We start from the raw sequence: 26,427 nt of genomic DNA, 5'->3' as shown, positions 1-26,427 counted from the left end.
TGTGTGTGTGTGTGTGTGTGTGTGTGTGTGTGTGTGTAAACCACAAAACCTCCACATTTTTAGTTTCTCTTTATTTGACCACATGGGAATATGGTTACCCCACAGATGGCAACATTTATATGAGAAACAAACACAGAAAGCACATAAAAATAATCTAATGCACAAAAACATGCTGCACTTCTGTGAAAGCTGACACATTTATTACTCTATAAACCTCTCTAATGTGTTTCTATAATTGATCTCCAGGTAGAACATGAACGTTTTAACCTGCATGAGTTATAAGGCACAGACAGTTGTGAACAATATTTGAGAGAAATAGGCCTTTTGTGTACATAGAAAAAGTCTTAGATCTTTGAGTTCAGCTCATGAAAAATGGGGGCAAAAACAAAAGTGTTGCGTTTATATTTTTGTTCAGTGTAATAATAATAATGATGTATCAATGGTCTAATAACACCATGATGGGGCAAGATTTTTGAGGATGTACAATTGAAGAAACGAGAAGCAGTGCTGGAATCAAACGTTTCAGAGTTTGAATCGTGGTTCCTCCAGTCCAGATGTTGAAGGATCCCTGGGGAAGACACTGAACTCCACTTGCTCCCGATGATGGGGATGGGACCCTCCATCACTAGTGCACTGCTTTGGCTGAAAGGAGAATGGCCTTCTCTCTTTCCTCTGGAGGAAAACAATCAGGCAAAAATAATAAAGCTTAGTGGAAAGTGTTTAAGTAAGGGATAATGGATGGCTAGCTGTGCATTAAATGATTTTAATGCACTTTGCATAGGCTTCGCTTCATGTCGGGTCAACATTGCAGCAGAACAAGTCGTTTCATCATGCAGTTCTGCTTTTGTCCAAATCAACCTATAAATCAACAAGTGTCCATGTCTCAGCCAGCAGAGTAGTCAGTGTCCTGCTCAAGGCCACTTCAATATTTGACCAGAAGGATTTAAACCAGGAACACTGTTATTCCCAGCTGATTCTAGATTCTGTGAACACACAGTCAAGGAAAACATTGACAAGCCTCTTACAGAGTCGCTGCTTCCTGAACAAATATGTCCAGAACTCCCTTCAAACAGGCATCACCTCTTCTCAGTTTGAATATCCAAGTATTGGTCCTCGGTCACGTATTTGCCATTTATTTTTTGTTCTAGGATGAAGTCCCTCACAGATGAAACTTGACAAACTCTTCATCCTCATCAGATGATTTGATCTTGATGTACTCAGTATACAAACCTAAACCATCTTACAGATATGTCACAGAGTTAGCTAAGCAAACAGGGAGCATCCTAATGCCATAGAGAAAATAGAGTAGCTCTAATGTGTGAATGGCATGGAACACTGTGTCTTTATGAGTTTCACACAATAACTGATTTACACAGACACGGTGGAACACATTTCATTGTGCTCAAGAAGTACTGTAATTAAAAGTTCGATATGAAATAGATTGAGTACTTAATACAAGTAATTATATTTTATAATAAAACTGTAAAATGATGGTATTAACATTCATTAATTTTGGAGGAAAACTGTAAGAAGTCCCTTAAAGCTTCTTTTTTGGCAACAGGTTTATAGACAGTTTTCATGATACAGTTTTTATCACAGCAGTCTACAATCCTGCACGCATATTCAAACAGTGTTCTGATGAGGGGGGTAAAAACAGGACAGAAAATAGCCTATTACTTCTAAATTATGCTGTTTTTGATGTAAAAAAAATATATTTTTTTTTTACCAAATTTGTACTCTGTCCCTCTAAAAAAACTGTTACTAGCTTTGTAATCTGTACACAGATTTGTGATAGCCTCAGTCCCCTTCAAAACTGCAGCAAACTTTGATCTTCGGTCTGCGGAGGACAAGGTGTGTGCGTTTATCCATCATCCTAAAATTTAGTTAACTGGTTTTGTGGTCCAGGGTCACACATTTGAGTTGTTACAGAGATTACAAAACTAAGCTGATTTGACAAAAGATTTGAGAAAGGTTGTGCTAAAACTTGCATACGTTTACACATTACTGGTTGTTTTTGTTTGTTGTACTATTTTAATTTATTTGTAATATTTTCCCTGTTATGATGCCTTTCAGAAACTGACGAAACCATTGTGTATAATGTGGGAGGTTATTTATTTGATGATTATAGACTGCTCAAAACTTGACCATCACACCAAGTCACTTAAACCTTAGGGAAATCAATCTGTCCAGCTGAAAATCTCCAGCGATTGTGAATCAGTTTCACCAAAGTGACGACTGGAGAGGCAACAGCAAGACTACCCCCAAAAAGGAGCATGGTTTTGCAGGTGGTGGCCACAGACAATCGCTCGCTCCTTGTCTTTTTGGATTGATTTGTCTGTAGTGTTGTGCATGAGACATTTCAAACTGACAGAACTCTGGGTTTAAATAGACGGATGATTAACTGAATCAGAACAGGTGAGAACTAATGAGTAAACATGGAAACGAACGAGGGAGTAATCAGAATCTATGGAAACAGAAGATGACTAAGAACACAGACAAAACGGGAACAATGAAAACCAAACTGCAAAGAAACTAAACAGATAACTGTGACAGGAGATGTCTAGTAGAAGAAGGCTGCAACTACAAAAGACCTTTTGTACATCCCACCTCAGAGCTCACATGCAACATGGCTGACATTTAAAACAGACGTGTTTATGTGAAATGTGTGTTTTTGACATAGCCTTCTGTGTATTTAAGCACAATAATACGTAAAGAGAACATAGTTTAGTACTGACAGTCTGACAGAGAGCTTTCTGTGTGCTGAGAAACCCCTATATCAGAAGTTACATAGCCTTCCCCGGGAGTTTTATTGACAGGGGATCTGACTAATGCAGAATGAGCCATTTTGTCTGTCAAACAAACCAGAAAGGAGAGTAGATTATCTTCAGTGGACTTGAACTTGAAAAATGGTGTGTATTGTCTCTCTGTGGTTGAAACGAGATACAAAATACCTTCTGATGTTCATTCATGTTTATTTTGTGCATTAAAGAGCCACAAAACGGTAACCGAGGGGGTCTTAGCGAAGGGTCAATTACTTGTCTGAATAATGATAGCACTCAATTTAATTGTAGTTTAACTGTATATGGAAACAATGCTGTTATATGTAGAGGTACAAACTGATTTTACAGAAAGTAAATTGCATTGTACAATTACATGCCTCTTAATGCATTTCACAAGATGGGACATCCACCCAAAGGGCGTCTCATCCTCTCTTCATTACTCTTTCTTTCTGCTTCCATCTTCTCTAGTAACTGTCGCTGCTCCTCCTTTTTAGCTTTGATTTCCTGCTCCAGGAGTATGGCTTTCTCTGTTTCCTCTGGTCATTGACAAAAACAAGAAGAAGGAAAGAGATGCTTTACAGAGGTTTTTCGAACCATGAGATTAACGGTCTATTTTATTGTAAGGCCGATATAAACTGCAAGGTAAAATATTTTAAATTATTCATTACTTCTGTGAAAGACTTAGTTTTATTTATTGCTATTTATTTGAAGCGTATCACCTAAACAAGTACGTAAACCTTCGAGCACTTCTTTCACAAGTACAGAATGGGGAACTCTTACCTTTAATCTTTTTTTCCTTCTCAGTCAGTTTTTTGTCGGCTTGCAGAATAGCTTTAGAATCCACAGTCTTCTGCTTCAGAAACACCTTTAAGACCGCTTCAGCCTGTTGACACACACAGACCTTAGGAGCTGTATCAGAACATCTCATAGACTTTTTTATTGTTTTAAAATTAAAATTAAGTTGTGCAATATAGACAAGACCTTGACTTCTTTATTGGTCTGGCTGTTGTACTTCTTCACAATGTCCTCCAGATCCTTGCAGAAGAGATCATAGCCACCAGATTTAGCATAGACGCCCTGTTTGAGTTTTTCAGTCATTGTTGCTGAGAGGGATGACAGGAGATCCTAGGCATACTAGAAACTTCCAGACAGGTGTGTTGAGGCAAGTTGGAGCTAAACTCTGCAAGACAGTGGCCCTCCAGGAGTTTTGGCACCCCTGATCTAGAGCCGTGGTTCCTAATTCCAGTTCTCGCGTACCACCACTTTGCATATTTTGCATGTCTCTCTTATTTAACACACCTAATTCAGATAACCAGCTCATTGTAAGAGAGCTTAATAAATGAATTGTGTTCTGATTGACATGGTCCCTACACAGTGTTGATTGCTCCTCCCTCCCTGAGCATGGGAAATCCATTGAAGTTTACTTCACTTCGGAACATTCGTTCACGGATTTGCGCTATGCTGCAGTCTGCAGCGTCTTCACACAGACAAAACTTACTAGAGAAGTGACATAATATACACCTGTGTAAATAAATACTATTTAAATTCACATCTCACAAACTTTAACGCCCTTTAAATGGAATATATGCACTCCCTTCAAACGGGAATCTTGGCAAAATATCCTGGGATGTCCACTTTGCAAAGCACTTACGGTCGAATAGAACAAATATCTGAAGTGTAAGAGATACATACAAATTGTGCAGAGCAGGAGGTCGCAAGGACTGGAATTGGGAACCACTGATCTAGAGTTGGAACAGGGAGAACACAATCTGCTGTGGATGAACAACACTGGTTCAGGGAGTAGATATGTTGACTGGGAGAGGATTCCCAGCTTAAATCCCAGTTTCACCTAACCAATCGATGAATTGTCCTTGGGCAAGACACTGAACATCACTTGCTCCTGATCTGATCCAGATAAAAATTATCGTTAAATGTATTTCTGACAAAAAACATAGATGGCTAACAATGTTCTGTTTCTAAACAGTGATGAGGCCCCCATGTGAAACAGTTAAGACTTCACGTTTTTAACTTTAGACATATTGCAAAGTTGCATCCTATGCTATCATTTTCAGTAGCAGAAAAACTGATTTGAAACGGACATCTTTGTCTTTTTTTAAATAAGTCAATTTAAACAAACTGCAGTACACCCAAAACTTGGATCTTAAATAGAACCAGAATAAGTGATGTAAGTGTAAGAAAGATCTGTTGATAAACCATTAAGTTTGGAAAAACTCATTACAAGAGCTCATTGTGATCGTGATTGTGAGGGCTCTTAAAATAATCGTTTGTATCATACTTAAATTACCATGTTTCAGCTTCAGAGCAAACTGTAGATAATCATTCTCTGTTGCATCTTTGCCATCAATCTTTCGCTCCAGGGTGAAGTCCCTCACTGCCCAGATGAAAATAGGGAAGAACTTCACAAACTCATTTGAATCATCAACATCCTCGTCTGATGATTTGACCTTAAATCTAGTAGCATCATTGTAAATACTGGGGTCCCACAAGGCTGTGTCTTGTCACCTATTTTGTTTTCCAAATACACAAATTACGTATTACATAGGTCTATGCCCACGGGGCCTGGCTGGGCTCGGCCCGAAACTATGACGTGGAGCCGCTCTTCGGTGGGCTCACCACCTGCCGGAGAGGCCATAGGGGGCCGGTGCGTTGTGATTTGGGCAGTGGTCGGGGCCGAGTGCCCGGCCGACCCAAACCTCGGGTGCCAACTCTGGTTTTTGGGACTTGGAATGTTACCTCACTGGAGGGGAAGGAGCCTGAGCTGGTACAGGAGATTGAGAGGTACCGTCTAGATATAGTCGGGGGCTCACTTCCACTCATAGTTTGGGTTCTGGAACCATTCTTCTCGACCAAGGGTGGACTCTCCACTATTCTGGCATTGCCCGGGGTGAGAGGTGGCGGGCTGGTGTGGGCTTGTTAATAGCCCCCCAGTTCAGCTGCCATGTGTTGGAGTTCACCCCTGTGAATGAGAGGGTCGTCTCCCTGCACCTTCTGGTCAGGGAACAGTCTCTCACTGTCATTTGTGCTTATGCGCCTAATGGCAGTGCAGAGGACCCGGCCTTTTTAGAGTCCCTGGGGGGCGTGCTGGAAAGCGCTCCTGTCCATCAGTGCACGTGGCACCAAGACACCCTAGGTCGGAGGTCGATAATCGACTTTGTAGTCGTTTCTTCTGATCTTCGGCCATATGTCTTGGACACTCGGGTAAAGTCTTCAACTCCCACCTGCGACAGAGCTTCAACCAGGTCCCGATGGAGGCCTGGGACATTGAGTTACCGATAGTTGAACCTCAGATTCAGGAGGAGCAATGCGGTTTTCGCCCTGGCCGTGGAACACTGGACCAGCTCTATACCCTCACTAGGGTGTTGGAGGGTTCATGGGAGTTTGCCCAACCAGTCCATATGTGCTTTGTGGACCTGGAGAAGGCATTCGACCGTGCCCGTCGGGGTCTTGTTCACGAGTGAGGGAAAAATGGAGCGGCAGGTTGACAGACGGATTGGTGCTGCGTCCGCAGTAATGTGGTCATTGTACTGGTTTGTTTTGGTGAAAAAGGAGCTGAGTCTTAAGGCGAAGCTCCCAATCTACGTATCTCGATCTACGTATGGTCATGAACTCTGGATCATGCCCGAAAGAATGAGATCGCGGATACAAGCGGCAGAAATGAGTTTCCTCCGCAGAGTGGCTGGGCGCACCCTTAGGGATAGGGTGAGGAGTTCAGTCACCCGGGAGGAGCTCGGAGTAGAGCCGCTGCTCCTCCGCATCAAGAGGAACCAGTTGAGGTGGCTTCAAATGCCTTTCGGATGCCTCCTGGACGCCTCCCGGGTGAGGTGTTCCGGGCATGTCCCAGAATCACTATCAGATAATGATACTATTGCATCAGATAATGCTCTATAGATCCCCTGAGGAACAAGAATTTTATAAACTTGTTAAATCATCAAAATCAACAACATGTATGTTAGACCCAATATGCGTGGTTGTATCTCTCTATTAGTGCTACTGGATCTTAGCGTTGCGCTTGATACTATCGATCACAACACTCTTTTAAGTAGACTACAACATTATGTTGGCATTAGTGGAATTGCATTAGCATGGTTCAAATCATACTTATCTGACGTCATCCATTCGTAGCAGTGAATGAAGAGGTATCATATCGATCACAAGTGCAGTATGGAGTACCTCAAGGCTCAGTACTAGGACCACTGCTTTTCACGCTTTACATGTTACCCTTGGAAGATATCATCAGGAAACATCAGAAAATACCCTCCATTACCACAGACCCTTTGGCTCCTGGCCAAAAAAGGGCTTACTTATTTCTGAAGTGTGTGCCTGCCCTGCTTTTTGAGCATTGTCTCCCTCTTTAAATAAATAAATAATCTCATGCCAGTGCGACCACACTGTGGTAAGCAACTATCAGTCTATGATACAACTGAGCCTACAGGTAAATATAGATCTTTGCAAAGGATAAAGCCAAATTAGAAGGTTATTACTGATCTCAATTGCCCCATCAAACAATTCAAGAGATTTATATTAAACAAAGATGGTGAAAAAGTTAATGTGCCACAAAATAAATCACTCTCATTTGACTTATATTCCCCACCTCGAGCTCATGCCCTCAAATATAACCAAACTGCATATCTTCACTGTATGAATTAAACATTCATTCATTGACTAAATTTAGTAGCTTTATTAAGTGTCAGTCAAGATCAGTGAGCAATTTTCTCTTTTTCTGTTGTTGTTGTTTGATTAACATTATTAATACAGGCAGCAGCAGGAATATAAGTCTGCTGTCACTTTAAGAGCTGCATGGATCTATAGATACACACACGTTTTCTTTCTCAGCTGTTCACAATTTACTTAAGTTATAAGCCAAGACAGTCATTTTAACATAACTGTGTGTGTATTTTACTGCTGAAATACTATAAGAAGTGAAAGAGATCTGAAATCACGATTCTACTGCTGTCTAAGAGAAGCGGCTCTTTGAGTTTTTTTTTTAAAGTTTTATTGTGCTTAATATCTCTTTTTAACATCAAACACATCCCGTGCTTTATTTTCTTATTCATGCATGTTTCTTGTCTTGTCAGTACAGTTAGGCAGTCCTGCGTTGTGTGGATATATAAAGTTGGCGTGGCCAGTGTGCCTGCAGGGAGTGAAGCAGAGCGCTGCACACACTCTGCCCTGGTGCTGCATGTCGACACAACTCAGGAAATACGGCTCTTATTAAACTGCTGTCATTCTTAAAGAACCGGTACTAGTAAAAAGAGGAATCATACTGTTTTTAAAAGCAGGGTATTGCGATACCTTTTTAGTACCAGTATATCGTGCAAGATATACATCACTCTATACTGTTGTACAGCACCAGACAGCACTTCAAATTAAACTTTGATTGGACTACCTTGGTACTGCTTGTTGTCACTTTTGAAATAAGTAATAATGTTTTTTCTTTATATTGTGTATACTTTAAAGAAACTGTTAGGTTTAGCGATAGAAGAGGGTTTAGCTGCCAACAACTGCACAATGGTGTAACGCCCCTGTGGACTGTTTGTTGTGGTTTCTTCCCTTTGTGTTGGTTTAGCCCGTCTAATCATTAGTTAATCACCGTCATTGTGCTCACCTGTCTGCCTCTAATTATTCACCCCATATTAGTTCCTGTCTGTCTGAGCATTGGTGTCGGTTATTGTGAATGTTACCCCGAGTGTGTGTATGTCTCACCTGTCTGGATCTGCCTTGTTGTGTCTACATTAAATATCTTTATTGGAACCCTTGTCGTCCTCGTCATCCTGCCTGCCTCCACACCCGTGTCCATGACAAATGGAATATTGCAATTCAAATGAATTAACTTCTGCCAGTCATTTACTTACACTGTAGTACATGTAACTATATAAATATTTTTTTGATATAAAGCATTCACAAAGCAAGCACATTTGCACGTTTTTCCTGTGTGAAATGGTGGTAAACATCTGAACAATCTCTTTCTTTTGCAAATAAATGAATGAATTAATTAATTAAAATCTAGATAAATGTTCAGAAGGATACTGCAGCTCCTCTACAGCCCTGTTGTCAATCGTCCCTCGACTGTTGTAGACCAGACTGCTGCTCAGTAACACAGCCAGACAGAAGATGTTTGTGTCATGCTTCGAGTCCCCCTAAGATGCAGAACCACATTTGTGAAGTTAGAATAATAAACTGAAAATAGCCTTGAATTTGCATTCACATTCAACTCGATGAAAGGTACTCACACAACTACAGGCTATAACATTTAGAGCTCCATTTAAGCAGGTCAAGATCTCCCCGCTTCCACTTTACAGCAAAGTAGCAAGCTAGCACTAGACTGAAAGCATCTGTCCATTCTCTAAAGCCAACAACATGCTGAATGCTCGACCAAAATAAAAAATGCACTTAGATAATAAGTTCGGACACTCATTTGCATACCAAGCTGGTTGACAGCTGTTATTGCACAGTCATTATTTTAGATTGACTATCTCTAATACTATGTAATAGGGATGTAACGATATCAAAATCTCACAGTACAATACTAGCACGATATTAAGTCCACGATACAGTATTTATTGCGATATTTAAATATTTAAAAAAAAAAGACAAATGAAGACTTGGAAAAACGTGCCATAAGTGTTTATTAAACAGTGCCTGAATGTTAATAAATTAACCCCGTTATCTCTCGTCACCAAACACTCTCAGTTCCTTATCATTCATAAGACATGGGCCCATGGAAAGAGTTATGAACATGAAGCCAATTGTCTGTTCACAAACTTCTCCAAACTTTATTATTACATCAGTAGATTATATATATACATTGTAAGGGGTGGTGTAGTGGTTTATTCAATAAGAACTGCACACTTCATCATATAGGAATGTCTAGCAAACAAAGGGTTGTCCTTCCTGCTACCTCTAGAGCCATAGAGGTTATATAAAATGGGAATATGGGCAGGAAGTTCTAGGAGCACATTTATCCTCTAATCATAACTTGCTTAGAGGTATGAGGTAACATCATTCTCTATGCTACAACCTAACTACCTCGTAGATTAGGTATCAACTTTAAAGTGCAAAATAACAGTCCAGTCAGATTGAAACAGGAACTTCAAGTATAGTTAGTATAATATATAGTATACTTATTGCAGCTGGACCTAGAGCTGAATAAGTATCACTCACTGATTCACTCATTTACTCACTGACTCGCTCACTCACTCTGAGGAATGATGAGGAAGATGAGCATATCAACATTTTCGGGTAGACGCTGGGATCTCTGGGCATTTACAATGTCCCCTGCTGTCGAAATGCACTCCGCTTGTTTTAGGCTCTGTACAACGTTAGCCCTTGTCTCTTTGTAGAGAGCTGGTAATATCGCTGGACTAAAGTATGGCCTTGATGGGATTTTATTCTTTGGCTCAAGCGTGTTTGATAAGCTCATAAAACCTTCGCTGTCCACCACGGAGGATGGCTGTAGGTATTTGAATATCATTGCTCTTTTGTTGATTTTGATTGCTTCCATTGTCCTCATTTGTAAGTCACTTTTGATAAAAGCATCTGCTAAATGACTAAATGTAAATATATATATTCACCGATGCATCTTGTGATTTTGTCATGGGGGAGTGAAATTGTAAATGCTTCCTTTATAGTCTTTTGGCCCGGCTGGATTTTGTTCCTTGTATCTTTACGATACTGTTCGGGGTGATGATTTAACTAGGTTCTTCATGTTTGTCGTATTCGCCGACGTGTATTTCACCGCAGCCTGGCAGTGTTTGCATATCGAAACCGAAATGCCTCTACACTTCAGATTTAAAATTTGCTTTTGCATCCACAATTTCCCAATCTCTCTCTTCTCCTTCGCCAATAGCAGCGTCCGCCAGTTTCTCTCTACTGGATCTGTAACGTTAGAGGCAGCAGAGCGATGGGTATGATGAGAATTGTTGTTCCCACTTCCCTCCACGCTGCTCCACTGGGCTGAAAAAACTACACTTTTTGCCCGGAAGACTTATCGTTTCATATCGTCATGTGACTACGATAATATCGAGACAATTTTGATATCGTGATACCACGAAATTGATAATATCGTTACATCCCTAATATCTATAGATTTTATTTTAGGCGAGATGATTTGAGATGGCAAAATCAATCAAACATAGGCTATGATCAACTCACTGTCTGCCGCTGGCCTCTTGGTCGTTAATTTAAAAAACAAAAACTTATATTTAACGAACAAAAAAAATGCTTCAAACTTTTTCTAAATTAACTTAATAAAAAAAATGAAAGGAAATATCATCACTTTGTCATTACATACAAAACTGAACAACTTTCATAGCTGAAACAGTAGTATAAGCTGTTTTGGGAGACGGGCTCGGGTCGGTAATTCTGATAAGCTGTCAGACAAGGGCCGGGCTAGGGCCTATATTTGAGGCCCGTGCAGGGCTCTACTGTGGGGTATTTTGAGCTACAATTTCACGTACACACTCTGGGGACATCAGAGACTAATTCTACATCTTGTAAAAAGGGGCATAATAGGTCACCTTTAAGGTTATCTCTGCTGCAGAAGTGAGAGTGTTATTGGACCCTTGGGCACTAGTAATTTGGTAAATTTGTTACTTCACCTTGTCCACGTCCCCGAGTCCCTCGGTGTCCAGCAGCACCAGAGTGGTTTCTGCTTTAGTGGGGTGAGGCACGCACCACATCCAGATGCCCTTCGTCTTGGACTCGATTGTGCTGCCCAGTGCAAACCCTGATAACCACACACCAGAAACCCCACCATGACTTGCATGCATTCATTTGAACAGCTCGAGCGTTTGGATGCATCAGTGCTGCTGACCTGTTTGTTTCCCGGCCAGTCGATTCATCAGGTAGGACTTCCCGGTGCGATAGAGACCCACCACAGCCACCACCACCACGGGCTGCTGGATCTGCTCCAGAACCTGCAACGCTGACCGCTGCACACAACGCTGACCCCTGCACACACAGCTTCCCATCGGACGCCGTGTCAATCAAGCACACTGGTTTGTCCATGACCACTGGAGACCCAAACACATTTCACTTTAATTAATCAACCGCATTGAGAAATACTCCAATACTCCTGCATTAGACAGTACAGGAATTCCCCACACGAGCAGCCTTTCCTCTTTCTGTTTGTGTAAAATATTGCTTTAACAACACACTTTCACATCAAACTACACAAGCAGGCTGAATAAGATAAATGCTGTCAGATTTGTTTGTGCCAAGCTACAGTCTATAACCAGACTGGGTTTAGTTAATGCTGGTTTTACTAGAGAGGTAAAATACAAGTTAATCATGTCATATAAACAAAGACCTTTGTGCTCTAACAAAACATGTCCAGAACATCTATCAAGACAAGTCAGGCTGTAGAGTTCACACACACACACTCACTCATAGAGTGCTAAAATTAAATCACCAACATGAAATCTCAACGCCACACGGTCACACATGATCAACTGCAGGAGCAAAAACAAACATGAAGAATCTGATGCTGTGCTGATGCTGAGTGTGAAACACTGGACATTGTATTGTGTGCAGTTATAAGAGCAGCACAAGTGCTATAATGATCTGAATGAAGGAGCGTCTCTTACCGGTTTGCTTTAGTTCACTCCAGTCTAACTTCAGTCTGAGTTGTGTTCATGTCGCCGCACACTCACACACACAAAATCTCAACGGCACACGGTCACACATGATCAACTGCAGGAGCAAAAACAAACATGAAGAATCTGATGCTGTGCTGATGCTGAGTGTGAAACACTGGACATTGTAGTGTTTGCAGTTATAAGAGCAGCACAAGTGCTATAATGATCTGAATGAAGGAGCGTCTCTTACCGGTTTGCTTTAGTTCACTCCAGTCTAACTTCAGTCTGAGTTGTGTTCATGTCGCAGCTTCCTGATATTCTACCCATGTTCAGGTCCAGACTCTGGATGCTGATTGGTCTAGAGTGAGTTAGGGGATGTTCCTGGTCTCGTGACATTTTCAGTTTCACTCTTAGTTTCACTTTCAAAATCAGCAACTTCAAACTGGAAAACACGTGATAGCAGATACAAGAAGCTTGGATTGTTTCCAGAATGTGCAGCCACATAAAAAGATAAGACGTTTTCCTTTTTGTGGTACTATATGACACAGATTGGAATGACATCTTGTATTTCTGAGCTATGAACAACAAAAGCTGACCAAGAACTAAGAAGAGCACAGAAGATTGTCATTTTTAACCTGTGCTAAACCTTGTTTCTGATGAAACTGAATGGAAATTCCCAAGAACTTTCCCCTCCAGTGTATCAGACACTATGAAAAGATTTGGGAAATGTTAATGTGTACTCATGACTCCATCAGTACTGTATGACACTAACAACACAAGAGTCCAGGGAACTATTTTACTCATTAACTGTGTACCATAGAATGTGTTAAATCAGTTGGTTGGTGTAAAAGCATCAGCTAAAAAGTAAATGATTGTTATACTACTGGGCTGGGCTTCATTTTGATCGGTTGGTTAATATTCTAAGGTGTGCAGTTATTTCTCAGCTAAAGTAGTTCCAGGCAGGTCTTCCTATGAAGCAAGGATTCTTATGAAGTCTGCTGGAATACTGGAGTCTTTGGCTCTGTATACTTTGCTACCTCTTACAAACAGGCAAACAGAGAATTTAAAGCTGTTTGATTATTCTATGCCATGGGTAGGTAAATTTGTGTATCGTCAGCGAAAAGAAACCCCATGTTTCCTAAAGACAGAACCCAGGGTAAGCATATATAGTGAAAACAGAGCTGGTGATAGGACAGAACCCTGAGGAACACCATAAGCCAGATACAGATTTCCTGTAGTAACTGAGAATTTTCTGTTAGCTAAGAAAGACTTAAACCGTTTTAATACAGTTCCCCCCAAAATATCAATCTGGAGATAAGAATCGTGTGATTGATTGTGTGAAAGGCAGAGGACAGGTCTGATATAACTAAAATATCTGAGTTACCAGAATCTGTGTCCATTAAAATATCATTAAGAACTCTTATAAGGGCAGTTTCAGTACTATGTCATGACTTAAACCTAGATTGAAATTCTTCAAATATCTCATTATCAGTTAGACAGGCACTATCTTTCCCAACACCTTATAAATAAAGGATATTGGGAGAAATTTGCTAGGATAGTTGCATCAAGTGAAGGTTTTTTCAGCACAGGTGTAACAGTGGCCAATTTCAGTCTATCTGAGACAGACCCAGTTTGCAGACTTTTATTTAAGAATCACACCAGTCCTGGACCCACAAGAGTCCACTATTTGTTTCAAGTATTGAGGATGGATTACATCGTTTGAACACAAGGAAGTTTTGAGGTTTGAAATTATTTCCCAGACTAATTGTAAGGAAACAGCACCAAAAGCAGACCAAGAGGCTGACACATTAACATGTTCAGCCATGTCAGCATCTACCACTGCTGGATGAACTGATAATTACAATAGACACTGAACAACGCAAAGCCTGCGCAAATACTAGAAATGGTGAAAAATAATTTGGAATTGCTTAAAAAATGGTTACACATTTTATTTATCTATTAGATCTTTGATGTTATTTAGCTGGCTAGTCTGTTTCCTTGATCTCAATTATATGATGTCATTACGTTGCTTGTCTTGTTGCTGTCAGAGAACTGAACTGAACTGGATGATGACATCAATGATTATATAGGTATTGGTCACCCTCTCCTCATTATGGCAGCTGCTAGACTCCTTACTGGCACTCATATATTTGAGCACATCACCCCCGTCTTACTCTCTCTGCGTTGGTTGCCGGTTCATTTTAGAGTAGAGTTTAAGATTTTACTTTTTGTTTTTAAGGTCTTAAACGGTCTGGCACCATCTTATTTATCTGAACTCATGACTGTTAACATATCTGCGAGATGTTTAAGGTCATCAAATCAGAAATTGTTAAAGGTTCCTAAATCAAGGTTAAAAAGAAAGGGAGACCGGGCTTCTGCCATAGTCGGCCCCAAACTGTGGAATAGCGTACCTTTATCTATTAGGATAATCTCTTCAGAATCTCTGTTTAAAGTAAAACTTAAGACTCACCTTTTAGAAAAGGCTTTTAACATCTGAGTCGTCCTGAGCATGTCTCTGTTGTCCTCTGTATGTACCATATGACTTTTATGTTGTTTTGATTGGTGTTTTATTAATCTGATTTTATAATTTCTTGTACAGCACAATGGTCAACGACTTTAGCTGTATTGTGCTATATAAATAAACAAACCAAACCAATGATGATCAGTGACTTTAACTGAAAATTTGACTGTTTACTATCATCCTCTTGCATTATCGACACACTATTTTCCCGTTTGACACTGTAAAGCTGCTTTGACACAAGCTCTCCGTCATTGGTTCAGAGAGAACTGACAGAAGACTTTCACATTTAGCCTTCTTTATTAGGCCTTCTCATTGTCCCAGAGATAGCTGTCAAACTGATGATTGACGGCTTCCTGAAACAGCACAACAAAACAGGAAGTAGTCTTAATGCTCATCGTTCGAGTTTTCAGTACACTTTATCTGCATCTAGTTATTTAGCAGATGCTTTTGTCAAAGCAACTTACAAAGCAGTATCATTCATTGTATCCTGTCCCAACCATTGGGAACATTCAGTGTCTTGCTCAAGGTCACTTTGACACATAGCCAGAATACACCAGGTTACACCATAAAGAGTTAACGATGCGATGCATCGGTTTAAAAAAAAGTGTGCATCGGATACAAGTTGGCATTTGTATCGCGATGCAATAATGTCTCTGGTTATTCTCTGTGGCTGATTTGAGCTCCTCCTATTCACTGAGCAAACAACAATGTGCAGTTTCACTCTAAGTTTCACTTTCAAAATCAGCAACTGCAAAGTGGAAAACACGTGACCAGGGCTGCAGCATGTTTTCAAAGAACTCTTAAGATGTTGTGAGCTGTGTGGTCCTCTGGGAAAAAACACATTTAGAGGCAGAAGGACTTCAGTTCCCAATGATTTGAGGATGATTTGTTGTCTTCTCGCTTCTTAAACAGAGAAAAAGAAAGGAAATATTGGGTCCATCCAATCCTGAGATATAGAGAGGATGGAGAGTTCCCCCTCCTAATAAGGATAATTAATTAAGTAATAAATAAATAAAATATAATTAAATAAAAATAAATTAAGGAGCAGCGGGATTATCACGGGCGATTCAAAGTTTACTTCAGGATGTCAGTGGCTCAGTTTGCTAGCGATACTAGAGCCACATATTAAACAGAAGACCCCCAGTTTCTGTGAACTCAGTGTGCAAGGATCTTTCCGGTGCTCTGGGCTGCGAGACGAAGTGGATCAACGTGACATTTTGGATTTTGGCGTTCGCTTGTACGGCGGCTCTGAATTGTCAAAACACCTCTCAAAATGCTTGCAACCGATGCGAAAAACGCAGAAAATCGAATCCGATCCAATTTTTTTTACGACGGACGAAAGTTTCGGAGGCGGTGTGTAAACGTGATAGTGTGTCTCGATATCATCGTGGTCACATGACGATATGAAACGATTAAAATTTTCCAAGCAAAACATTTTAAATACGTATTTAAACGTCTTATTGAAAAAGGCATAAAAGGTGTTTAAAGTTGTGTTTTGGGCCATTATGCTTTGGCACAGTACAGTATCTGTCAAACGAACTAAAGCCGAAAGCACAATATGGCTTAATGCCTTCATCAAGTCTGTTTTGGCTGCGCGTCTGAAGCGCACACATTGTTGAGGCGATCAGCTCGTGATCCGCTGTTTTCCGCGCCGCAGAACGGCTCCAACACTGAATGAATGCAGTTTATTGCATGTGCTGCAAGCTTGAGACTGAATAACATTTATTTTCTTTAACACTAGAACGGGGTACATTTTACCCGTGGCTGTTTTTCAAATGTACATAACAGATTTTTAATAAAACATTCAAGTCTCCCAGTCACTGACTTTTACTAAAATTGTGTAATTTACAATCCCTTGTTGTTAAAAATTGTTTAGATAAAACCAGATTTAAAAAACAGGGCATTTATGCCTATAAGCGCCAGCGCGGGTCAAATGTCATTTTCTGTCATTTTCGTGCCGCTTATGTTTTATCATTGTACATTTCTAGGCAACACCTTTCACTCACTGAATTAGCGGTTATCAGTTTCATAAATAAAAGAGTAAAAGAAGGCAATTTACGAATGCTGAAGAGGTATAAGAAGCACTAAATGCCATGAGCGACGGAGAGTCTGATGGTGGAGACATAAGTAAAGCGTCCTGGATTCAATATATAGTATTTAGATGTTTTATCCTAATGTTACTCATAATTGTTCAGAATTTGGATTATTTACTTAATTTTTGTTTAAAAGTGAGTGGCGCCTCTCCTCCCCGTGTTTCTTTTCCGTTTTTGAAAGTTTTTTGTTTTCCCAATTTCTCTCCGCGGCCATGGAAGTTGCCACTCGATTCGCCGCCCTAGCCCGCAGCGATCTCCCCTTTATGGAGTATGCGTGGGAGTGCTGCGGGGATTGCCGTGAAAACAGCGCTGAGTTCTCGGCGCCTATCCTCACCCCAGAATCCGCTCCAGAAAGTTCTCCTTCATCTCCGCTGGTCCCGTCCCGCTCTCCATCGTACCCTGAGTATCCTTCGTCTCCGCTGGTCCCATCCAGCCCTCCTTCGTCTCCTGATTTCCCCGAGTTAGCCAGCCCTGCACCTCCAGAACTCCTTCCAGAGTCAGCTACTCCAGAGCGTCCTACAGAGTCAGCTCCTCCAGAGCGCCCTAGCTCTCCTTCAGTTTGTGTAAATAAAGAAGCTCTGAATCGTTCTTCCTGTGTATGCCACTGTATCCAGCCGTGACAGAAGACCAGTACATAAAACAGAATTGAAAATTAACGGATCGAAGCTTGCTATGAAGGCAAAGAGGCCACTCACCCTTGATCCCTTCACCGAACTGGTTCAAGCACTCCGCGAGTCCCTTCAACCTCCTCCCGTCATGCCATCAGCCTCTGCATGTCCCATGGCCAAACCCGCGACCTACTCCTGCAGCGTTTTTTTACTCCAGTGTTCACTATACTTCGAATTACAACCTCATCAGTTTGGTAATGATCGAGCGAATATTATCAGCGTTCCGACATGGTCTAAACCCTTCAATCAGACAGCAAATGTCCATCTATGAAGACACGTGAGTCTAGAGAGCTTTCTGCAAAAACCGCTGCACATCTCCCAACATCTAACCGCTTGTCACACCGAGGATTCCTCAACCGCTGCTGCCTCACAGAGTAATGCTCCTGCAGCACCCGAGCCAATGCAATCGAGCCGTTATCATCTATCAACCACAGAACGGGCTCGCAGAGTCACCCAAGGGCTCTGTCTGTACTGTGGTTCCCAAGAGCACCTTCTGCCCTCCTGCCCTATTCGCCCCACATGCTCAGCGGTGAGTACGGTCCATCTTCATCCTGATGTCTCAAGTATGCCTCACATTGATGCCTTTCTAATGTACATGAACCACTCTTTTCCAGTCAAGGTCTTGGTTCACTCGGGAGCGTCAGGAAATTTAATCTCCTCCATCAGTCTCACTCAAATCAAGCTCCCTCGACACCGTAATTCCACCACCTACCAAATCTCCAATATCCAAGAAAAACCGCTGAATAAGGAGTTGGTGCGCCATCGCACCCCGGAAGTCACTCTCCGTATTGGAAACTTCCATGCTGAACTGATTTCATTCCTGGTGCTGGAGGAGGCTACTGTGGATATCATCCTGGGGCATCCCCGGGCTGGCTAAACCTCATCCTGACATCAATTGGAACTCCGGGGAAAACTCAGGAGGAGTGAATCCTTTTTCAGGACATGTTTAGTGGATCTCCCTCTTCCAGGCCATGCTAATCCATCCATACCGCTCTGCCTGACCACTATTGAGAGCCCAGCTTCACAAAGCTCAGTCCACATTCCAGCAGCTTACAGGGTGTTCCAGGACGTGTTCAGTAAGGTAGCGGCAACCCATCTTCCACCTCATCGACCATGGGACTGCACGATCGACCTGCTGCCTGGGGCCAAATTACCTAAGGGACGTGTTTATCTCCTATCGATCCCGGAGCGCGCTGCAATGGAGGAGAACATCAAGGAGGCATTACATCAGGGGTTTTTTATCCGTCCTTCCACTTCTCCTGCAGCATCCAGTTTCTTCTTTGTGGCGAAGAAGGATGGGGGCCTACGCCCTTGTATTGACTATCGAGCACTCAACTCCGAAACCATCAAATTTTCCTATCCACTCCCTCTGGTGCCAGCCTCTTTAGAGGAACTCCGTGGTGCCCAGATTTTCACGAAACTCGATCTACGCAGTGCCTACAATCTGATCCGCATTCGAAGGGGAGATGAATGGAAAACTGCATTCATTAACACCATCCGGGCACTACGAGTACCTGGTTATGCTGTAAGGCCTTTCAAACTCACCATCCATCTTCCAAAACTTCATGAATGAAATCTTCCGTGACATGCTCAACCAATCTGTAATCATCTACATTGATGACATCTTCATAGCCCATTATAGTCAACGGTCGGCTCCACTTACCTCTCTACACCGTCGGAAGCCAAAGACCCTCTCCTGGACGCCTGAAGCCACACAGGCATTTCTGCAGCTAAAATCCTCTTTCTGCACTGCTCCTGCCCTGACTCATCCTGATCTGAACCATCATTTCGTGGTGGAAGTGGATGCTTCCACTCTAGGAGTGGGTGCTGTATTATCTCAATGGAAGTGTGAACCCCCCGTACTCCATTCACGCGCGTACTTCTCCAAAAAGATGTACCCGGCGGAGCAAAATTACGACATCAGGAACCGCGAGTTACTGGCCATCAAACTCGCATTGGAAGAGTGGCAGCACTGGTTGGAAGGGGCTCAACATCCCTTCGAAGTAATAACTGATCACAAAAACCTCCAATACCTCCGTGAAGCTAAACGCCTCAATCCCCGACAAGCCCGATGGGCCTTATTCTTCACACGCTTCAGATTCACTGTAATCTACAGCCCAGGTCATAAAAACCTCAAAGCAGACACTCTATCACGACTTCACCAACCAGATCCATCTCCTGATAACCCAGAACCCATTCTCTCGCCCACAGTGTTCGCATGTCCTATCACATGGGATGTGAATGATCAAATTTGTGCCACCACTCTCACAGAACCCGCTCCGCTGGGAGGTCCGGAAGGGAGTCTGTATGTACCTACCACTCTACGTCTCACCCTTCTGGACTCCATCCACACTTCTCCGGGATCGGGTCACGCAAGCAGCCAATGAACCCTCTTGCTCCTCCGGAACAGATACTGGTGGCCCAGCATGGCTCAGGATGTCGCCCGCTATGTCAAGGGTTGTTCGGTCTGCGCCATCACATCCACTCCACGCCGTTTACCTGCAGGAAAACTATTTCCCTTACCTGTTCCACGCTGACCCTGGTCCCATATTGGAATCGATTTCGCCACAGATTGTCCACCCTCTAACGGATTCACTACCATATTTGTCGTTGTGGACAGATTCCCCAAGACTTGTAAATTAATTCCCTTATGTGGATTACCCACTGCCTTGGGTGCAGCCGAAGCTGTCTTCCAGCATGTCTTTCGAAACTTTGGTCTCCCTGAAGATATCGTTTTAGATAGAGGGCCACAATTCATATCCAGGGTCTGGCGTGGTTTCTTCCATCTGCTGGGAGTGTCTGTCAGCCTTTCCTCAGGTTATCATCCCCAAACCAACGGCCAGACCGAATGCAAGATCCATGAGATCGGGCGGTATCTCCAAGCCTACTGCCATGAACACCAGGACAGCTGGAGCCAGTATCTTCCTTGGGCCGAGTACGCTCAGAACTCGTTGTGACAGGAAACAACTGGGTTAACACAGTTCGAGTGCGTGCTCAGATTTCAACCGCCACTCTTCACCTGGACTGGAGAGCCCTTGGAAGTCCCCGCGGTTGACTTCTGGTTCCGTGAGAGCGAGAGGGTATGGGACTCAGCACATGTCCATTTCCAGCGGGCAGTACGGAGACACAAGGACTATGCCGATGCTCGTCGCGCACCCACGCCTGTTTACCAACCAGGTGACCGAGTTTGGCTCTCCACTCCGGCTGCCCAGCAGGAAGCTGAGTCCCCGTTATGTCGGTCCTTTCCCTATCACGAGGCAAATTAATGAGGTCACATATGAGCTCCAACTCCCAGACACCTACCGCATCACACCCACCTTCCATGTGTCCTTGCTAAAGCCTTTCACTAATCCACTTCGCCCTCCTTCTGCAGAGCACGAGATACCTCCTCCTCCCGAGATTGACCCCAACGATACCATCTACAGAGTCCAAGAAATCCTAGACTCCCGACGGCGGGGCGGCCGGCTCCAGTATCTCGTAGATTGGGAGGGGTACGGTCCCGAGGAAAGATCATGGGTGGACAAAGATGATGTTCTGGATCCGTCACTCCTCTCCGACTTCCATCAGTCGCACCCAAATCGTCCCACTCCTAGGGGGCGCGGTCGTCCTCGCCGTCGGTCACGGGTGCCAGGAGACGTGGGGGAGGGGGTACTGTCACAGATTCACCAGCCACCTACACCCGTTCACAATCACCAGACTATTAATTACGAACACCTGATGCCACTTACCTGAGCACTATATCTGTCTACTCACCTCAGTCTCTCATTGACTGGTCTCAAGGATGCATACCTTACCTCATGCCTCACCTCACCACTCTGGATCTCCGTGGCTCTGTGTCTCCCACCGTCTTGCTTGATCTCCCTAAAGAGGATTAAGATAAGGACTGTTACTCTTCAGTTTCATGAGCTAAAGTTAAAAGAGCTTTAAAGTTTCAGTTTAAACTTACCGTTTGAAGCTCTCCTTCAGTTTGTGTAAATGAAGCTCTGAATCGTTCTTCCTGTGTATGCCTCTCTATCCAGCCGTGACAAATATATCATAATATTGCTTATGTTTTTCAATCACAGACAGAGAGATAGCATTTTCAGCTGCACTGATGGAATCTGGCAGTGGATATATTGGCCCTTTCACCACTGAAATCACACTAACCTACAGGAAAGTCTTCACAAACATAGGGAACGCCTACAACCCAATTACAGGTAATTATCAATGACAAAACTCAGTTATAGTAACGAGAATCCTTCTGCTCCATTCAAACCTCTCTGCAGTTGTGTAATGTGAATAAGATAATCAAATGATCTGCCATGTTTCAAAACTATTATGCTGTGCACAGCTGATTCTCTTCTTTATCTTTCTTATTTGCTTTAGGTATTTTCACAGCCCCACTGAAAGGAGCATACATGTTCAGCTTCTCTGTCTATGGTCATGCTAATCCCTCAACTCCATCAACTGTCTCCATTGTGAAGAACGGAGAGAAGGTGGTCATAGCACATGGTCATCAGGATCAGTACTCCGTAAACTCCTCAAAAGAAGTCGTGTTGATCCTGGAGGTTGGAGATGTCGTCTATGTGAGACTTTGGTCTAAAAGGTGGATATATGATGACCAGTCTAACCACATCACTTTCAGTGGTTACCTACTGTTTCCCTTAAGATAACAGGAGCTTTGCAGAATGTGATTACAGTAAAACCAAACCTTTAGCGTATGATTTCATGAAAGTGAAAATAATGAAGGATCATTAACATATGAACCTGTATTTGCAATAGATTACTGTATGAAAGTCAGTATAATATGCTATACTCATAAATTCTCAGCTGTCTATGCATGTAACTTTGTATAAAGAGTTTCAGCACAGGACCCATGAATAAAGTAGCAAGATAGATATCTGATAAATAATAGCTTTTTAAGTGTAGCTTATTACTAATCTTTCTTCTGTATCTCTTCATCCTACATTAATAATAGAATAAAAATACATTCATCCATTTTCATTTTCTCATGTTCTCAAATATTTCCAGTAGTACAGTAATATGTTAGATCAACAGTGCTTGCTTTGAAGTCATGATAGCATATTTATATATAACAAACAAGTTATATAGTTAAAGTTAGAGGGTCAAATAAAGATGGAAGAGATGTGTTTTTAGCTGATTCTTGAAGGTGGCTAAGGTCTCAGCTGCTGGGATTGATTTGGGCAGGTCAATCCACCAGGAGGGAACATTTAATTTAAAAGTCAGTGAAAGTGATTTTGTGCTTCTTTGGGATGAACAATAAAGCGACGTTCACTAGCAGAACGCAAGCTTCTAGAGGCACATAAGTCTGAAGTAATGAATTTAGGTAAAGGGGTGAAGAGCCGGTGGTGGTTTTGTAGACAAACATTACTGCCTTGAGTTTTATGCGAGCAGCTACTGGTAGCCAGTGCAATTAGAATAGAGAGTGCTAGAGTTAGAGGGTCAAATAAAGATGGAAGAGATGTGTTTTTAGCTGATTCTTGAAGGTGGCTAAGGTCTCAGCTGCTGGGATTGATTTGGGCAGGTCAATCCACCAGGAGGGAACATTTAATTTAAAAGTCAGTGAAAGTGATTTTGTGCTTCTTTGGGATGAACAATAAAGCGACGTTCACTAGCAGAACGCAAGCTTCTAGAGGCACATAAGTCTGAAGTAATGAATTTAGGTAAAGGGGTGAAGAGCCGGTGGTGGTTTTGTAGACAAACATTACTGCCTTGAGTTTTATGCGAGCAGCTACTGGTAGCCAGTGCAAATTGATTAAACAGAGGTGTGACGTGCATTCTTTTCGGCTCGTTAAAAATTTATCTTGCTGCCGCGCTCTGGATTAATTGTAAAGGTTTGATAGAACTGGCTGGAAGAGGGCACTGTAATAGCCCAGCCTGGACAGAACAAGAGCTTGAACAAGGAGTTGTGAAGCATGTTCAGAAAGAAAGGGCCTGATCTTCTTGATGTTGAATAAAGCAAATCTGCAGGACCGGGCAGTTTTAGCAATGTGGTCTCTTAAGTAGTGGGGTATTTGTACAGTATTACAGGCCTAACTGTAAACATTTCAATAATTTTGTTAACAGCATGTTTTTTTCAGTTATTATAATGATTTATATGTTGGTTAGATTAATGAATTCAAAAATCTATAGGCTATAAAACACATAATTCTATGGAAACTGTAATGTTAACATAATGCCATAGAATTTGCGATGTTTAAATGAAATGTTGCCAAGGAGTCAGGACATATACACACAACTTCTTCAGAGAATTATATATAGCCTTATAAAGGGAGCGGTGTGTGTGGGACATGGGAGCATATATTGTCTAGAGATGCAAATTTAAAAATTGACAGGCAAATCATTTTACATTTGGTCATTGTGACTCAATATACTTTGTATTCGCTACATGTTTACTTTTAAAATATGTGTGGTTATTTCAAGTGTGAGTGGCTGACACAGACAGGAAGTCTTTTTTATAATTTTCGAATTTAAACCACTGTTTCCTGCTAGAATTACACAGAATTAATTTTTTTTTATTAGGCGTGATTTTCTTGACTCAGAGTGTCAGATCGGTTGTTGTGTCCCAGAGGTAAGCAGGAGTGTTGGCGTTATCTAGTTTTAACTTCTCTCTAAGATAAGTATGAATTGTGTTCGTTTATTGATTAAGTATAAGTTTGAATATTGTTTATAGTTCATTAATTGAGTACTGTGTTATTTGTCAGATCATGGCTGATTTTTCTCCAAGCAAATATGTTGTTATTAATAATGAAAAGGTGGAGGTGGTACGACATGATTTTCAACTGTCAACCGTAAGTAATGAATGTGGTGGTTAATTTAATTAACATCGAAAAATAAGTGCTAATTGATAACAAAAACACATAGTTTTGCACAAGATGCTTAAAGTGCTTGTGGTGCGTTGGCCTACAATTTTATAATAAAATAGTCCAGTTTATTAAAGGCTTTTAAAGTTGAAACTATGTGAACTATGTAAACTATGTGGGTTGGAGTATGATTAAATGTGGCTTCTACTTGTTTTGTAGCTTGTTGAAGCCAGTTTAAAAATAATGTTTGATATAAACATGAATAGGCCTATACATATGCTACAAATGAGCATCTTGAGCTGGCCAGTGTTACGCTTACTTATACTGACACCTACAGGCGTGTGTGCAGCATCATGCAAAAATAAAGATTTACAGTCATAGATGCCAGTGTTAATGTGTTATTTGTAGTGACTCATAATAGATTTATTTATTGTCCTTCCTAGAATGGCCATTCGCGACTTTGTGTGATAAACAATATACAATAGCACTGGTATTACAAAACATTCAGTGGCACATGCCACTCAAATACAGATGTGCCACAGACTGAAAACATGTTACTGGCACTTAAATATTACTGACTTTAATGTCAGTAAAATATCACTAAATTAGACTATGATTCAGCGAATCAAACCTGGACCACACAAGTTTTTTTTAGGCGTCGCTCAGAATTGTGCTGACAGAAGTTTGTGAAGTAAAGGAATGGGTGAAAAATCATCAGGTGTGAGCTGGAGAGTGGCAACGACAAAACCAATCAAGGGGCAATGTGTGCTTTATAAGGTAATGACAAATCAGTTCATTCATCTCTACACAATGTAAGTGTATGATCATTTTCTTTTTGAAAATACCCTCGATTTACATTTTTCACAAGTGCATACTACTTTCCATAGTACTGTAGCTTTGCAGGGAGATTTCTCCAGGTGTCTTCTTGCCCTAGGATTCAGTCTGGTAGTAGTCTGCTGTTTTTAATGTAATACTAAATGAACTCTGATGGTGAGATCAAGGCTGCGTTCCAATGCAGGGCTGTACAGTGCGACATATATGTCGCACGTGCTACGAAAATACTGGTCTGTGCGATTAATAAATTTCCCACTGTAGCATGCCTGCGATACAGTTTTGCATGTTCATAACACAGCCGCTTAATAGTGTGAAGTGATTTCGTTGTGCTTGTTTGTGTGTGTGAGATTGATTATACTTGGTAGTTAGGGGTGTGCGATATGACGATTTTTGAATCAGTGCCTGTTTAAGTGATGAACTCCATTACTTGTGTTTGTTTTCAGACATGATAACAGACGTTTTATACTTGTGCTACAACTTTTTGGCCTGTGCTACAAAACTTTCAACCTCTGTAGCACCAGTGTTATGTGAAAAAAAAAGTTAACGTACAGCCCTGCAATGGGTTTTTAGACGCATACTCACAAATGTCCCTAAGCACTTCCCCAGAGGGAATTTTGAAGTGAGTTCCACTTCGTCAAGTGGATGAGGGAGTTTATATGTACAGACCCACGAGAGCGAGTCGTTTTTCTTATTACTTTTGAGTGACTAATCCTTTTAAATGTTTCAGGAGAAAGGTGATGCCCGTGTTTTATTTTGCGTCCAAAAAATTTATGAACGTCTACTTCGTCTGACACACTATTTCAGGTCCTGGACTCTCTAGTAGCGTGCCAGCAAGTACTCCACTGCTAGATGCTCATCTGCCATAAAGAATCATAAAAAACATTCTGTATTGAAGGAAATCAATCAGGCTGAAGTCGTCCGAGACTTCTGGTTAATGTAAATAGAGTTAAAGCAACTGATTCAGGTTAATTATATTAAACTGCACTTGGGTTCTGCATCCGGCTCGCTTTGGTGGAGCAGATATCAGGTAATCACTGATTTAGTGTATGGAGGGCCAAATTACTCAAAATTAAATAATTAAATAAATGTTGAAATATATAAATAAATCGTTAAATACATAATTAAATAATTA

At 41.7% G+C, this 26,427-nt stretch overlaps 1 pseudogene; it reads right to left on the bottom strand.

Moving 5' to 3' along the window:
* Window positions 1-3,170: 3,170 nt before the first annotated feature.
* Window positions 3,171-11,807, bottom strand: LOC107708756 (guanylate-binding protein 1-like; annotated as a pseudogene).
* Between the last annotated feature and the right edge of the window lie 14,620 nt (window positions 11,808-26,427).

Source organism: Sinocyclocheilus rhinocerous, unplaced genomic scaffold, assembly GCF_001515625.1.
Source record: "Sinocyclocheilus rhinocerous isolate Xijiao unplaced genomic scaffold, SAMN03320098_v1.1 scaffold3190, whole genome shotgun sequence".
In the NCBI taxonomy this organism is placed as follows: Eukaryota; Metazoa; Chordata; class Actinopteri; order Cypriniformes; family Cyprinidae; genus Sinocyclocheilus; species Sinocyclocheilus rhinocerous.
The sequence above is the reverse complement of the archived record's forward strand: the minus strand, read 5'-3'. Positions and strand labels throughout refer to the sequence as shown.